Below are 14,892 nucleotides of genomic sequence, written 5' to 3'. Positions count from 1 at the left end.
CTGCTCCCTGAAGGATACCAGGATGACTCAGCAAGCCTTCATCTTGGCATTTGACAGTGATACGCTAAGCTGTTTGGGCACTGTCTGACTTTGACATGATCCAAACTGTGACACATTTCATGGTTTTAGACACTGACAAACCCAAGCCAGGCCAGCCCCAAGGTGTTGAGAGTTGCTACAGATAGGGGTGTAGCCAGAAGAAAATAGAGTTCTTTAACATTGCTCACGAAATGTAATGCATGTGACTTTCAATGACCAGGTCTCACTCAATTACAATGATTTCTTTTTAAAATGTCTCTATAATAAAGACATTTGTTCTTATTATATAGAACACACTTATTATAAAAGAACATGCTGTTCCTTTGAGATAGCATAGGTCTGGGGAGTCTATTTAGAATAATAAAAATAAAAGAAAAAAGTAGGTTTAGTATAGCTGTGGTGTTTTATGTACCTGATTCTTAGATAATTTTTGTATTATTAAGTATTTGAATCAGTGTATTCTATTCATGCTGTAGTTTAGTAATCTAATAAATATTTATCGACTACCTACTATATCCAGACACTGTTCTAGGGATTGAGGATGTACCACTGAATAAAACAGATCCAAATTATGTCAACTAGGCTGCACAATAGAAAATTTAAATTAGAATTATATTCCTTTGATGTCATAATACTTTTCTGAAAATATGTGAAGTTGATCATCAAATTTGATGACGGAAATTTTGATGGTTCTAAGTCCCTTATCTCTACTAAGTTGAAAATACAATTGAAATATGTTATTGCGTTTTTTAATAAATCTATTTATTAAATTGTGGCTCAATTGTGCCTGGCAAAATATGATAGTAAGACCTGGTAAAGTTAATAGAGCTAGTTCCTCTAAACCAGCATTTTAAATATTATTTTTCATGGGCTGTTAATAGGTATTCAGCTTAAAAACAAAAAGTGGGTCAGGCGCGGTGGTTCATGCCTGTAATCCCAGCACTGTGGGAGGTCGAGGCGGGCAGATCACTTGAGGCCAGGTTCAAGACCAGCCTGGCCAATATGGCGAAACCCTGTCTTTACTAAAAATACAAAAAAAATTAGCTGGGTGTGATGGTGTGCACCCGTAATCCCAGCTACCTGAGAGACTTAAACACGAGAATTACTTGAACCTGGGAGGCGGAGTTTGCAATGGGCTGACATTGCAATCTGGACAACAGAGCAAGAACCTGTCTCCAAAAAAAACCCCAACAAAACCCAAAAAGCGATTTTCCTGCTTAAATAAGTTTGGAAGTGCTCCTGTGCCTCATGAATATGCAAGTATGCAAAATGACACTCAGGGTTTCATAAACCTATTTGATCACAGAATCATCTTTCCAGTGGAACTTTCTGTGGGACACTTGTTTCAGTGAACACATTTAGGAAAAAATATTTGCTAACCTTCCATAATTTATTTGCAGGACATAAAGGAATTATAGACAACAGTAGACTCATAAGAAAAACTGAAAAACACAGTTTTTCTTCTGGTTTTGTAAGACAACAGGACAGGAAAAACACGTCATAGATCATAGCCTTCCTTCCCAAAGAACGTCTATATCGGGCATGCATTTTTCCTCATGGCAGTGAGGCCGCCGAGTTGCTTTCCTTTCCATAGATGGCACCAACCTTAACTGGTGTATCTGACTTTGTATGTGGGACTGCCCCCACTCAACAGCCCACAGATGAGTCTTCCATTTCTAGGCCTTGTTCCCACTGCTGATTTTGGGAGCAAAGATTGTTTTGCTTGCTGAATAGGTAATATATTCACATGGTTCAAAATTTAAGATGTACATAAGAGCAAAAGATCTACCTTTCACCTCATTCTCCAACTCCTGAGTTCAACCAGTGTTGCTAATTTCTGTTGTATCTTTCCAGAGATATTTCACTCATATATAAACAACATATATGTATATATTTTATCCATCCATCCGTATACACTATATACTCTTTTCACATCTTTTTTCATCTTAACAAGTTGTCAGAAATTGTTTTTGACTAGTCCTTGAAGAATGTCCACATATTTTTCCGTAACGTGTGCAAGGTATTCCATTGAATGAAAAACATTATTTAACTACTACAATGTTGAGTAATGTTATTTTTCCAGTATTTTGTAATTGCAAAGATTATTGCAAAGAGTAACCTTGTCACATCAATTCACACGCTTGAGGGTATATTTTTAGTATTTGTTACTGAAGTAGACTCCCTGAGTCAAAAGTATGTACATTAGTAATTTTACAGGTATTATCAAATTACCCTCTTCAGGGGTTGTACCAAAAGGCACTCCCACTGACAATATATTAAAATGTCTCTTTCAGCTCCCCTAACAACAGTGCACCAAACTTTTTGATCTTTGCAAATCTAATAGGTGAAAAACAGTATCTTAGTAGAGTTTATATATTGAAGAAGCAAGATGTTTTATTTAATTAAAAAAAAACTTTAGAAAATGTATTTAAGAAAATACTGCATATTTCCCTTGCCTTCTTGTGCAGCTGACACTAAGGCTGGTCTTCCTTTGATGTTTAACTGTTATTATTACCAGCGTTAATTCTGTGCTGTAATGTAGTGATGCCCGCAAGGGTGATGATTAACAAAGGTTTTGCCAAGAATGGGTCTGGTTTCTGAACACTGTGCCCCGATTGTTCTTCTGGCTACTTAATTTCTTTCACCTATTATTTTTTGTGTAGTGAATATAGTCCTGGTTTCTAATCTGTTTCCTTAATTAATACTTTATCATTTGAAGGAAGGAATGAAAGAGGTTCCTACAGTCTTCAAAATAATAATTATAATAACTACCAGTTAAGTGTCTTTTATGTTTCAGGTAGATGTTTATATGCATCATCTATAGCATTTTCATAGAGACTTTATAAAATAGATATTATTATTTACATTTTCCTGATGGAAGTAACCCAGGCTGCTACTGACAATTTATCACCAGGAGAGCTGAGATTCAGTGTTTCAATGGCCGTATCAACTCTTTCCTCTCCTTCAGAAGACAGTGTCTGAGCTTTGTGACAACTGTTTTCCACTCTGTTCAAAGACCTTTTTCTCCACTTATGTTTGGATTCCCAGATGTGTTCTTGGGACCTACAGTTACTCTGCCAGTGACCTCTGGAAGCACAGGGCACTGCTACACATTGCTTTACACTCAATATGCTTTTGAAGCTACAAGCTAGGAGTATCTTAATGTGAACCAAAATAACTAAAAAGCCAGGTCAGCAATCATTTTAGCAATAAATGTCTGCTTCATTATATTGTGAACTCTCTCTCTAATGAATTCCCCTTTCAAAGGATTTTATGTGAAGCATGTGACTAGCAGTATATTCTGTTTCTGAATTAGCAGGGAAATTCAAAGAGCTTGGCATCTGTGGCATGCAGGTGGCTGATTTATCATTTCCTTTCTGGCTAAGCTACATCTGAGGTTTCTTTCTTGTTACTTTATCACAAGATAGGATTTTCCTTCTTGACCACTGTTAGTATCATAAGAATATAAATGTCCAAAGCCCTGAAAAACCTTTTTACTTTTTATTTTGTTGAGTTATCTTTGTTTTCTTTCACTTATATTTAAACAACTAGCATCAATGCATTCTGATGTAATCCTAGGAGGAGCCCATTTTCCCTCTTGTATCTCAGTGTTCAATGTCTGTCTTCTAGGTTAATGAGAGCCGCCTGCTTCTGCACTCGGGATTAGGGTCTCCTGTGACAAGGAAGTAAGTGGTGGTGGATTTTTCCTGACATCTCCCTGAAGAAATCATCACTGCGTGGCTGCACAGCTCTAGCATACAGGCTGACTTAGAGGACAAGTTAGAAAGCACAGAGCCCCGGACTCATGGAAATAAGTCATTCCTTACACCCTTGAAACAAAATTTCTTAGAGCTTCAGAGAGGACAGTTCACGGGGAGGTGTTTGGTATATAGAAGCTATAAAATTTACTTGTATTCCCCTACTCTCTCTCTATATATTTATACATATGTGTGTGTGTATATCATATATACTATCTCTCTCTATATATACACACACGTATATATGTATACATATATATACACGTATATATGTATACGTAGAGTATATATTATATATATACATATATATATTTTACCTTTACTAGCTCTTAAAAATTATTTAAATTCCCTTTTAAAAAAATTCTGTGATTCCCATTTTTGAGAGAAATTGTGAGTGACTGAGATTTTCTCTTTTCACTTCAAATTACCTATGTTGACTAGGTATCAGTGGCTTTTAGGTATATGGTTCATACCTCCACAGTCACTTTCAAACTTACTGTAACTAGGCCTTGTAAACAAAAGGCAGCAAACTGATGAGCTCTTTGGGAAATTGATACTTTCCTTAAGAGCAGAATAACCAATCATGAGGAGTGCCTTGACTGTTTTTTTAAAAAAAAAAAAAACAGAAAATAGTAACAACTAATACTAGACCTATAATATATAAGCAACCAAAGCAGCCTGTCAGTTTATGTTAAAAATTCTAACTGGTTATTCCAGTTCAATTCCTTTTGCAAAGTACTTTGAGTATAAAAAGCCACAGTTTGTTAAAGTCCTAGAAGTAGAACTAATAATTTTTTACTAGTCTAGGATACCTGATCTTCCCTTTCAAATATGACTGTAGCCCTTGGTTTTACATTTAAAAGTTACTTTCCAGAAATTTACAAATACCCATTGGATCTGTTAAAAGGATATTTTGAATGTATAAGGTGTAGAGTCTCTGTAATATGATTTATGCATGCTTATTATGCTTTGGTTTCACATAGTGTAATATGTGATTACAAGGTAATGAAATGGGTTTTTGCATGTGACATGAGAAATTAGTTTTGTTACTTTATGTTTCAATAGTTTGACAGACATATTTTATAAAATAAGTAAAAGTTGCCAATACAATTGCAAAGCTATGATCTGCACTTCGATGTCCTATGCTAAAGAGGAGGCACAAGTAGAAATCATTTTTATGCTATGGGCACTTTGTACTGTCTAGTAAAATCTATGGACTTCTCCAAATAATTTTCTAAATTCTTTAAATGTGCAGATTTTCCAAGAAAATGAATTATGCTAGCATGGTGTTTATTCATTTTTCCCCACTATCACACTATTTGCTGCTACCTCTTGAATTGTTACCACAGACCCAGAAGCAGCATACACGGGTACCTCTTAGAATCAGATTGAAAGCTCTTTCTTTTAAGGAATGTATATATTTTTTGAGATGGAGTTTCACTTTGTCACCCAGGCTGGAGTGCAGTGGTGTGACCTCGGATCACTGCAACTTCTGCTCCTGGATTGAAGCAATTCTCCTGCTTCAGCCTCCCAAGTAGTTGGGATTACTGGAACCCGCTACCATGCCTGGCTAATTTTTGTATTTTTAGTAGAGACAGAGTTTTGCCATCTTGGCCAGGCTGATCTTGAACTTCTGACCTCAAGTGATCCTCCTGCCTGGGTCTTCCAAAGTGCTGGGATTACAGGTATGAGCCATGTAATCACCCAGCCAAGGAACTTTCCTTTTTAAAGATGTAGAAGAAAACCACTGGGCTAAGTGGTCTATATATGCCACCTAGTTTAATCAACAGACATATCTATCAGGTAAAAACTATTATTACCCTCTCTTTACAAACGAGAACCAATGAATTCCAGGCACTACTCCACAATTAGACCATAAATAAATGGTAAAGCCAGGATTTAAACTCAGGTTTATTTGACTCTACAGCCCACACTTGATTCCTATGCTATGCAAACTGTTTACTGCCAAAGTTACTCATAGCCCAAGGTTCTGTATGTTTAAGTTAACAAGGATCATTTCCCACCTTTTGTTCCAATTTCCTCCATGCCTTCATCTACTTTCCATATACACACAAGAACACTATGCACAGTTTAAATAATATAATCAAAGACCTCCTGCTTAGACTAAATAAAATTCAATCTAAAACGTCAAAAAAAATATGGGAGAAACCAATATTATAAGCCCAACTCTCAGCAACTTCCTCTCTACCCCACATACCTTCAGTATGTCTAATCTCTTCCTTTCTTCTGGCCCCTTCTGTTAGGAAGAAAGTTCTGATGATTGCTAACGTGTCCCTATGCTACTTGTATTTGCAACAAAAATGTATGTTTATGTTCTTTAGCTTGTTTCCTCTGCCTTTGTTAAAGCCATCTGAAGACAATGGCTTTATTTTATTTTATTTTTAAAAAAATGTATTTTATTGCACTTTAGGTTCTGGGGTACATGTGCAGAACATGCAAGGATTGTTGCATAGGTACATACATGACAATGTGGTTTGCTGCCTCTATCCCTGTCACCTATATCTGGCATTTCTCCCAACTTATCCCTCCCCAACTCCCTACCCCCCACTGTCCTTCCCCTAGTTCCCCCTAACAGACCCCAGTGTATGATGCTGCCCTCCTTGTGTCCATGTGTTCTCACATTGTTCAACACCACCTATGAGTGAGAACATGTGGTGTTTGATTTTCTGTTCTTGTGTCAGTTTGCTGAGAATGATGGTTTCCAGAGTCATCCATGTCCCTACAAAGAACACGAATTCATCGTTTGTTATGGCTGCATAGTATTCCATGGTGTATATGTGCCACATTTTTCTTGTCCACTCTGTCATCGATGGGCATTTGTTCCAGGTCTTTGCTATTGTAAACAGTGCTGCAGTGAACATACGTGTGCATGTGTCTTTATGATAGAATGATTTATAATCCTTGGGATATATACCCAGTAATGGGATTGCTGGGTCAAATGAAATTTCTATTTCTAGGTCCTTGAGGAATCGCCACACTGTCTTCCACAATGGTGAACTAATTTACACTGCCACCAACAGTTTAAAAGTGTTCCTATTTCTCCACATCCTCTCCAGCATCTGTTGTCTCCAGATTTTTTAATGATCGCCATTCTGACTGACGTGAGATGGTATCTCCATCTGGTTTTGATTTGCATTTCTCTAATGACCAGTGATGATGAGCGTTTTTTCATAGGTTTATTGGCCTCATAGATGTCTTCTTTTGAAAAGTGTCTGTTCATATCCTTCACTCACTATTGAATGGGTTTGTTTGTTTGTTTGTTTGTTTCTTATAAATCTGTTTTAGTTCTTTATAGATTTTGGATATATAGTCCTTTGACAGATGGGTAGATTGCAAAAATTTTTTCCCATTCTTTTGGTTGCTGGTTCACTCTAGTGATTGTTTCTTTTGCTGTGCAGATGCTCTGGAGTTTAATTAGATCCCATTTGTCTATTTTCACTTTTGTTGCTAATGCTTTTGGTGTTTTAGTCATGAAATCCTTGCCTATGCCTATGTCCTGAATGGTTTTGCCTAGGTTTTCTTCTAGGGTTCTTATGGTGTTAGGTCTTCTGTTTACGTCTTTGTTCCATTTGGTGTTAATTTTAGTGTAAGGTGTCAGGAAGGGGTCTAGTTTCTGCTTTCTGCAGATGGCTAGCCACTTTTCCCAACACCATTTATTAAACAGAGAATCCTTTCCCCATTGCTTGTTTTAGTGAGGTTTGTCAAAGATCAGAGGTTGTAGATGTGTGGCGTTGACTCCGAGGCCTCTGTTCTGTTCCATTGGTTTATATCTCTGTTTTGGTACCAGTACAAAGCTGTTTTGATTACTGTAGCCTTGTAGTATAGTTTGAAGTCAGGTAGCGTGATGCTTCCAGCTTTGTTCTTTTTTCTTAGAATTGACTTGGCTAGTGGGCTCCCTTTTAATTCCATATGATGTTTAAGGTGTTTTTTTCCAGTTCTGTGAAGAGGGTAATAGGTAGCTTGATGGGGATAGCTTTGAATGTATAAATTTTGTTGGGCAGTATGGCCATTTTCATAATACTGATTCTTCCTAACCATGAGCATCGAATGTTTTTCCATCTGTTTGTGTCTTCTCTTATTTCCTTGAGCAGTGGTTTGTAGTTCTCCTTGAAGAGGTCCTTTACATCCATTGTTAGTTGTATTCCTAGGTATTTTATTCTCTTTGTAGCAATTGTGAATGGGAGTTCATTCTTGATTTGGCTCTCTTTAAGTCTGTTATTAGTGTATAGTAATGCTTGTGATTTCTGCACATTGATTTTGTATCCTGAGACTTTGCTGAAGTTGCTTATCAATTTCAGAAGATTTTGGGCTGAGATGATGGGGTATTCTAAATACACAATTTTGTCATCTGCAAATAGAGACAATTTGACTTCCCCTTTCCTAATTCAATACCCTTTATTTCTTTTTTCTGCCTGATTGATCAGGCTATAACTTCCAATACTATATTGAATAGAAGTGGTGAGAGAGGGCATCCTTGTTTAGTGCCAGATTTCAATTTCAAAGGGAATGCTTCCAGTTTTTGCTCATTCAGTATGATATTGGCTGTGGGTTTGTCGTAAATAGTTTTTATTATTTTGAGATTCGTTCCATCGATACTTAGTTTATTGAGAGTTTTTAGCATAAAGAACTGTTGAATTTTGTTGAAGGACTTCCCTGCATCTATTGAGATAATCATGTGGTTTTTGTCTGTGGTTATATTTATGTGGTGAATTATGTTTATAGGCTTATGTATGTTGAACCAACCTTGCATCCCCGTGATGAAGCCTGTGGATAAGCTTTTTGATGTGTTGTTGCAATCGGTTTGCCAGTATTTTATTGAAGGTTGTTGCATCTATGTTCATCATGGATATTGGCTGGAAGTTTTATTTTCTTGTTGAGTCTCTGCTGGGTTTTGGTATCAGGATGATGTTGGTCTCATAAAGTGATTTGGGAAGGAGTCCCTCTTTTTGGATTGTGTGGAATAGTTTCAAAAGGAGTGGTACCAGCTCCTCTTTGTATGTCTGGTAGAATTTGGCTGAGAACCCATCTGGATCTGTGCTTTTTTTGATTGGTAGGCTATTAATTGCTGCCTCAACTTCAGCCCTTGTTATTGGTATATTTAGGGCTTCAACTTCTTCCTGGTTTAGGTTTGGAAGGGTGCAATTGTCCAGGAATTTATCCATTTCTTCCAGGTTTACTGGTTTATGTGCATAGAGTTGTTTGTAGTAATCTCTGTTGGTAGTTTGTATTTCTGTGGAATCAGTGGTGATATCCCCTTTATAGTTTTTTATTGCATCTATTTCATTCTTTTCCCTTTTCTTTTTTATTAATCTGGCTAGTGGTCTATTTTGTCGATCTTTTCAAAAAACAGCTCCTGAATTTATTGATTTTTTTGAAGGGTTTTTTGTGTCTTTATCTCCTTTCGTTCTGCTCTGATCTTAGTTATTTCTCATATTCTGCTAGCTTTTGAGTTTTTTTATCTTGCTTCTCTAGCTCTTTCAATTCTGATGATAGGGTGTCAACTTTAGATCTTTCCTTGCTTCTCATGTGGGCATTTATTGTTATAAATTTTCCTCTAGACACTGCTTTGAATGTGTCCCAGAGATTGTGATATGTTGTATCTTCATTCTCATTAGTTTTGAAGAGCATCTTTATTACTGCCTTCATTTCATTGTTTATCCAGTCAACATTCAAGAGCCAGTTGTTCAGTTTCCATAAAGTTGTGTGGTTCTGAGTTAGTTTCATAATCCTGAGTTCTAATTTAATGGCACTGTGGTCTGAGAGACTGTTGTGATTTCCATTCTTTTGCATTTGCTGAGGAGTGATTTACTTCCACTTATCTGGTCCATTTTCGAGTAGGTGTGATATGGTGCAGAGAATAATGTATATTCTGTGGATTTAGGATGGAGAGTTCTGTAAATGTCTATTAGGTTTGCTTGGTCCAGATCTGAGTTCAAGTCCTGAAGATCCTTGTTAATTTTCTGTCTTGTTGATCTGTCTAACATGGACAGTGGAGTGTTAAAGCCTCCTATTATTATTGTGTGGGAGTCTAAGTCTCTTTGTAGGTCATTAAGAACTTCCTTTATGTATCCGGTTGCTCCTGTATTGAGTGGGTATATATTTAGGATCATTAGCTCTTCTTGTTGCATTGATCCTTTTACCATTATGTAATGCCCTTCTTTGTCTCTTTTAATCTTTGTTGTTTAAAGTATATTTTATCAGAGACTGGGATTGTAACACCTGCTTTTTTTGTTTGTTTGTTTGTTTGTTTTTTGCTCTTGATTTGGTTGGTAAAGCTTCCTCCAACCTTTTATTTTGAGCCTATGTGTATCCTTGCACGTGAGATGGGTTTCCTGGATACAGCACACCGATAGGTTTCAACTTTTTATCCAATTTGCTAGTCTGTATCTTTTGATTGGGGCATTTAGCCCATTTACATTTAAGGTTAATATTGTTATGTGTGAATTTGACCCTGCCATTTTGATGCTTTCTGGTTGTTTTGCCCATTAGTTGACGCAGTTTTTTCTTTGTGTCAATGGTCTTTACCATTTGGTACATTTTTGGAGTGGCTAGTACTGGTTGTTCCTTTCTATGTTTGGTGCTTCTTTCAGGAGCTCTTGTAAGGCAGGCCTGGTGGTGACAGAATCGCTGAGCAATTGCATGTTTGTAAAGGATTTTATTTCTCCTTCGCTTATTTAGCTTAGTTTGGCTGGATATGAAATTCTAGGTTGAAGGTTCTTTTCTTTAAGGATGTTGAATATTGGCCCCCACTCTCTTCTTGCTTGTAGGGTTTCTGCTGAGAGATCTGCCATGAGTCTGATGGCCCTCCCTCTGTGGGTTTTCTGACCTTTCTCTCTTGCTGCCCTTATAATTTTTTCCTTCATTTCAACCCTGGTGAATCTGACGATTATATGCCTTGGGGTTGCTCTTCTTGAGGAATATCTTTGTGGTGTTCTCTGTACTTCCTGGATTTGAATATTGGCCTGCCTTGCTAGGTTGGGGAAGTTCTTCTGGATAATATCCTAAAGAGTGTTTTCCAGCTTGGCTTCATTCTCTTCGTGACATTCAGGTACACCTATCAAATGTAAATTAGGTCTTCTCACATAATCCCATATTTCTTGGAGGGTTTGTTCATTTCTTTTTACCCTTTTTTCTCTAATCTTGCCCTCTCATTTTATTTCATGGAGTTGATCTTCAATCTCTGATATCCTTTCTTCTGCTTGGTCCATTTGGCTATTGAAACTTGTGTATGCTTTGCAAAGTTCTCGTGTTGTGTTTTTCAGCTCCATCAATTCATTTGTATTCCTCTCTAAGCTGTTTATTCTTGTTAGCATTTTGTGAAACCTGTTTTCAAGGTTCTTAGTTTCTTTGCATTGGTTTAGAACATGATCTTTTAGCTCAGAGAAGTTTGTTATTACCCACCTTCTGAAGCCTGTTTCTGTCAATTCATCAGACTCATTCTCCATCCAGCCTTGTTCCCTTGCTGATGAGGAGTTGTGATCCCTTGGAGGAGGAGAGGCATTCTTGTTTTGGGTGTTTTCATCCTTTTTGTGCTGGCTTCTTCCCATCTTTGTGGATGTATCTACCTGTGGTCTTTGCAGTTGGTGACTTCGAATGGGGTCTCTAAGTGGAAGTCCTTTTTGTTGATGATGAAGTTATTTCTTTCTGTTTTTTACTTTTCCTTCTAACAGTCAGGACCCCCCTGCTGTAGGCCTGCTGGAGGTCCACTCTATACTCTGCCTGCCTGGGTATCACCTGTGGTGGCTGCAGAACAGTAAGGGTTGCTTCCAGTTTCTTCTTCTGTTATCTTTGTCCCAGAAGGATACCTGCCAGATATCAGCCTAAGCTCTCCTTTATGAGGTGTCTCTTTGGATATACAGGGTCAGGGAGCTGCTTGAGGAGACAGTCTGTCCCTTATAGGAGCTCAAGTGCTGAGCTGTGAGCTCTATTGTGCCATTCAGAGCTGCTGTGCAGGTACGTTTAAGTCTGCTACAATGGAACTCATTACTGCCTTTTTCCCCAGGTGCTCTGCCCTGGGAAGGTGGTCCTTTACTTATAAGTTCCTGTCATGCTGCTGCCTTTTTTCAGAGATGTCCTACCCAGCAAGAAGGTAGCCTAGTCACAGTCTGACAGCAGAGGGGTTGCTGAGCTGCCGTAGGCTCTGCTCAGCTCCTTTGTGAACTACATTGTGGTTTTGTTTATAGGAATATAGTTAGAACTGGCTCAGTAATGGCAGTCTACCTCAATAATGGCAGACTCCCTCAGTAGTAGTGGACTGCCTTGGTCATGGCAGACGTCCTTCCCCCCACAGAGCTGGACCATCCTAGGTCCAGCTGTGCTTGCCGTGAAACTCTCAATCCAGACCGTTTCAGATTGCTGGTCTTTGTGGGGGTGGGACCTGCCGAGCCAGATCACCTGGCTCCCTCTTTCTGCCTTCTTTTTTTCAGTTGAATGGGTGACTCTGTCTCCCAGCTGTTCCAGGTGCCAGTTGAAATGGTCACCCAGATTTGTGTGAGATTTTGTGCGGAGACACATTTTGCCAGCTGCAACAGCCATGCTGGAGGTTAGTGGTGCTTTTCTGCCCAAAATCCCTGGTCTGTGGGCAGTAAATACTTGTTTGGAAATGCGGTGATCACTTACCCTCTGTGTTCTCACTGGGAACTGCACTCCAGAGCTTTTCCTTTTGGTCCACCTTGGATCGTCTCTGAAGACAATGGTTTTCTAAGTGGATGGTGATCGTTTGTTTTGCTGAACATATGGATGGATTGGATATATATTTGTTGTAAGGGAAAGATTTCATTTCTTTTTTTCCTAAAGGGAACATAATTGGGAGAACTGCGGGCACCCTCAGAAGGAAGAATGAGAGAAGGGAGAACAAAGAAAGAAAAGATGAGGTGTGAGACAGTTGCATGATATATAACACTTCTTTGTGCCCACAGATCTCCAATAAAGTTGCTTTTTGCAGTGGTGGTGGTGAAAATGGTATAGTAGAGCATGTTTGAGTCCAGGAACCAGAACATAGCACATAGAGCAGAAATGTAATTTAAGAATTTTTGAATTGCCTGTCTAGGAATTAATAGACAGTGTCTTAGTCCATTTATGCTGCTATAACAAAATACCAGAGACTGGGTAATTATAAAAAACCAATGTTTATTTTCTCACAATTGTGAAAGCTTAGAAGTCCAAGATCAATGTGCCAGCAGGTTTGGTTATCTGGTAGGGGTTGTATCCTTAGGAGAGGAGGAACACTGAGTCTTCACAGGGCAGAAGGAGGAAGAACAAGCTAGAAGAACTCCCTTCATGAAACCCTTTCATAAAGACACCTAATCCCACTCACAAGAGGAGGAGCTCTCATAATCTAATCACTTCTTAAAGGCTCCATCTCCTAATACTGTCACTTTGGCAAATACCTAAACCACCAAAGAAACCAAATATCTATTGTGTTTTAACGGCCAGTAGGGAGGCTAGATGACATCTGAATTTCACATTTAGATGTGCTTACTGATAGGAATAACAAAAGAAATACACTCAAATATGTTTGGTTTGAGAGAGATGTCACTCCCATACTTCATATATTGAATCATAGCACTTTTCTACTTATCCTGAAAACCAACCAGTTTTTAAGAATTTCTTTTATGTAGTTGTAGTTGTATCTATAAAGCCGTTCAACTCATAATTATCTTTTTTGCTTCAAATTTCTCTAGAGAAATTCTTTCAGGACTAGCTTCTTTTGAAGAGTTTGTTTTGACTTCTTAGGTGAATTAACTAGCAGATGGGGTGAAAAGGCATTGTGGAAAGCAGACGGAACATAAGCTTTGGCACCAGAAAGCTCTCTGCGGTTGGCCCTTTGGCCAGCTACAAGGTGTGTGATCTTCACTTTTCCAAGCTCGAGTTTTTTTATTTGGCAGGAATATCTCATAAGATTAAATTAAAATCATTTGAAATGCGTATCACCACTCACTAAAAGAAATTTACAAACAGCAGAACTTAAATTTAACTAGTTTTAGTGGAAAAGAAAGTTATTAAAGATGGTCTTTACAGTCTTTGAGAGGGCCAAAAAAATCAGACACAGTGGCCTCACAGCTAGAAAAACATTTCACGTTCTTGCTAGGCGTGTAAACTGCAGTACACACTGAAAGGCTGAGCAGGGGACACCTACTGCTATGAATCCTAGAATTGCAGGGTCCTGTGCCACGTTTCCCAAGCCTGCCAGAGAAAGAAGGTCCTCATACAATGAAGTCTCTGTGCTGAGGTTGGGAGGTAGGCTTCATTGAGGTTGGGAAGGAGTCTTGGTTCCTACCTTGAAATGCAAGTTTCACAAACAGGGAAATTCTATGCGTTTAATTAAGTTTTTTTTTTTTTTTGGTTGGTTGGTTGTTTTTGTTTTTTGAGATGGAGTCTCACTCTGTTGCCTAGGCTGAAGTGCAGCAGCATAATCTCAGCTCACTGCAGCCTCCACATGCTGGGTTCAAGAGATTCTCCTATCTCAGCCTCCCAAATAGTTGGGATCACAGGCACGCACCACTATGCCTGGCTGATTTTTGTATTTTTTAGTAGAGATGGGGGTCTCACCATGTTGGCCAGGCTGGTCTCGAACTCCTGACCTCAAAGGATCAGCCTGCCTTGGCCTCCCCAAGTGCTGGGATTACAGTCGTGAGCCACCACGCCTGGCAGTTTAATTTTTTTATGGCTGATGGCCACACACATGATATTCATTACAATCCAAAAATGCATGATAATGGCACAAAAGGAAAACTCAAAAAATGTATTTTTTACAAGGTATTATGAAAAGAGAATAAGATAAATCATATTGCTCTTGATATGCATGCATATAACCTTTCATTCGCTCTTTTATGTTTTTAAAGAAAGTATCAAGTGCAAAATATTACATTTTATTTATTTATTTAAAGAGCACACATGCAACAACCATGTGTCCTCTCGGAGCATGCATTGCCAGACAGTATATTGGGTATGTTGGATATCCTCTGTTTTTTTCTCTAGCTTCACTTACCACTCTCACCACTCTGCTCTGGGAATTAGGATTCTGATCTACCGAAGCAGGCTTCCTCTGACTTCTGGTTGAGTTGGGAATTGG

At 38.4% G+C, this 14,892-nt stretch overlaps 1 protein-coding gene and 1 long non-coding RNA gene across 16 annotated transcripts in view; one reads left to right on the top strand and one right to left on the bottom strand.

Moving 5' to 3' along the window:
* Nucleotides 1-14,892, top strand: part of LOC103788360 (uncharacterized) — a 413,224-nt gene that overhangs the window by 49,084 nt on the left and 349,248 nt on the right. For all 4 annotated transcript variants that reach the window (XR_013525688.1, XR_013525695.1, XR_013525686.1 and 1 more), the window contains exon 4: nucleotides 3,670-3,725. This is a non-coding gene — a long non-coding RNA (uncharacterized LOC103788360). The remainder of the gene's footprint in view (nucleotides 1-3,669; nucleotides 3,726-14,892) is intronic.
* Nucleotides 1-14,892, bottom strand: part of KLF12 (KLF transcription factor 12) — a 653,112-nt gene that overhangs the window by 527,493 nt on the left and 110,727 nt on the right. The gene's annotated exons all lie outside the window — the stretch shown is intronic.

The sequence above is a fragment of the Callithrix jacchus genome, chromosome 1 (genome assembly GCF_049354715.1).
Source record: "Callithrix jacchus isolate 240 chromosome 1, calJac240_pri, whole genome shotgun sequence".
Lineage (NCBI taxonomy): Eukaryota > Metazoa > Chordata > Mammalia > Primates > Cebidae > Callithrix > Callithrix jacchus.
The sequence above is the reverse complement of the archived record's forward strand: the minus strand, read 5'-3'. Positions and strand labels throughout refer to the sequence as shown.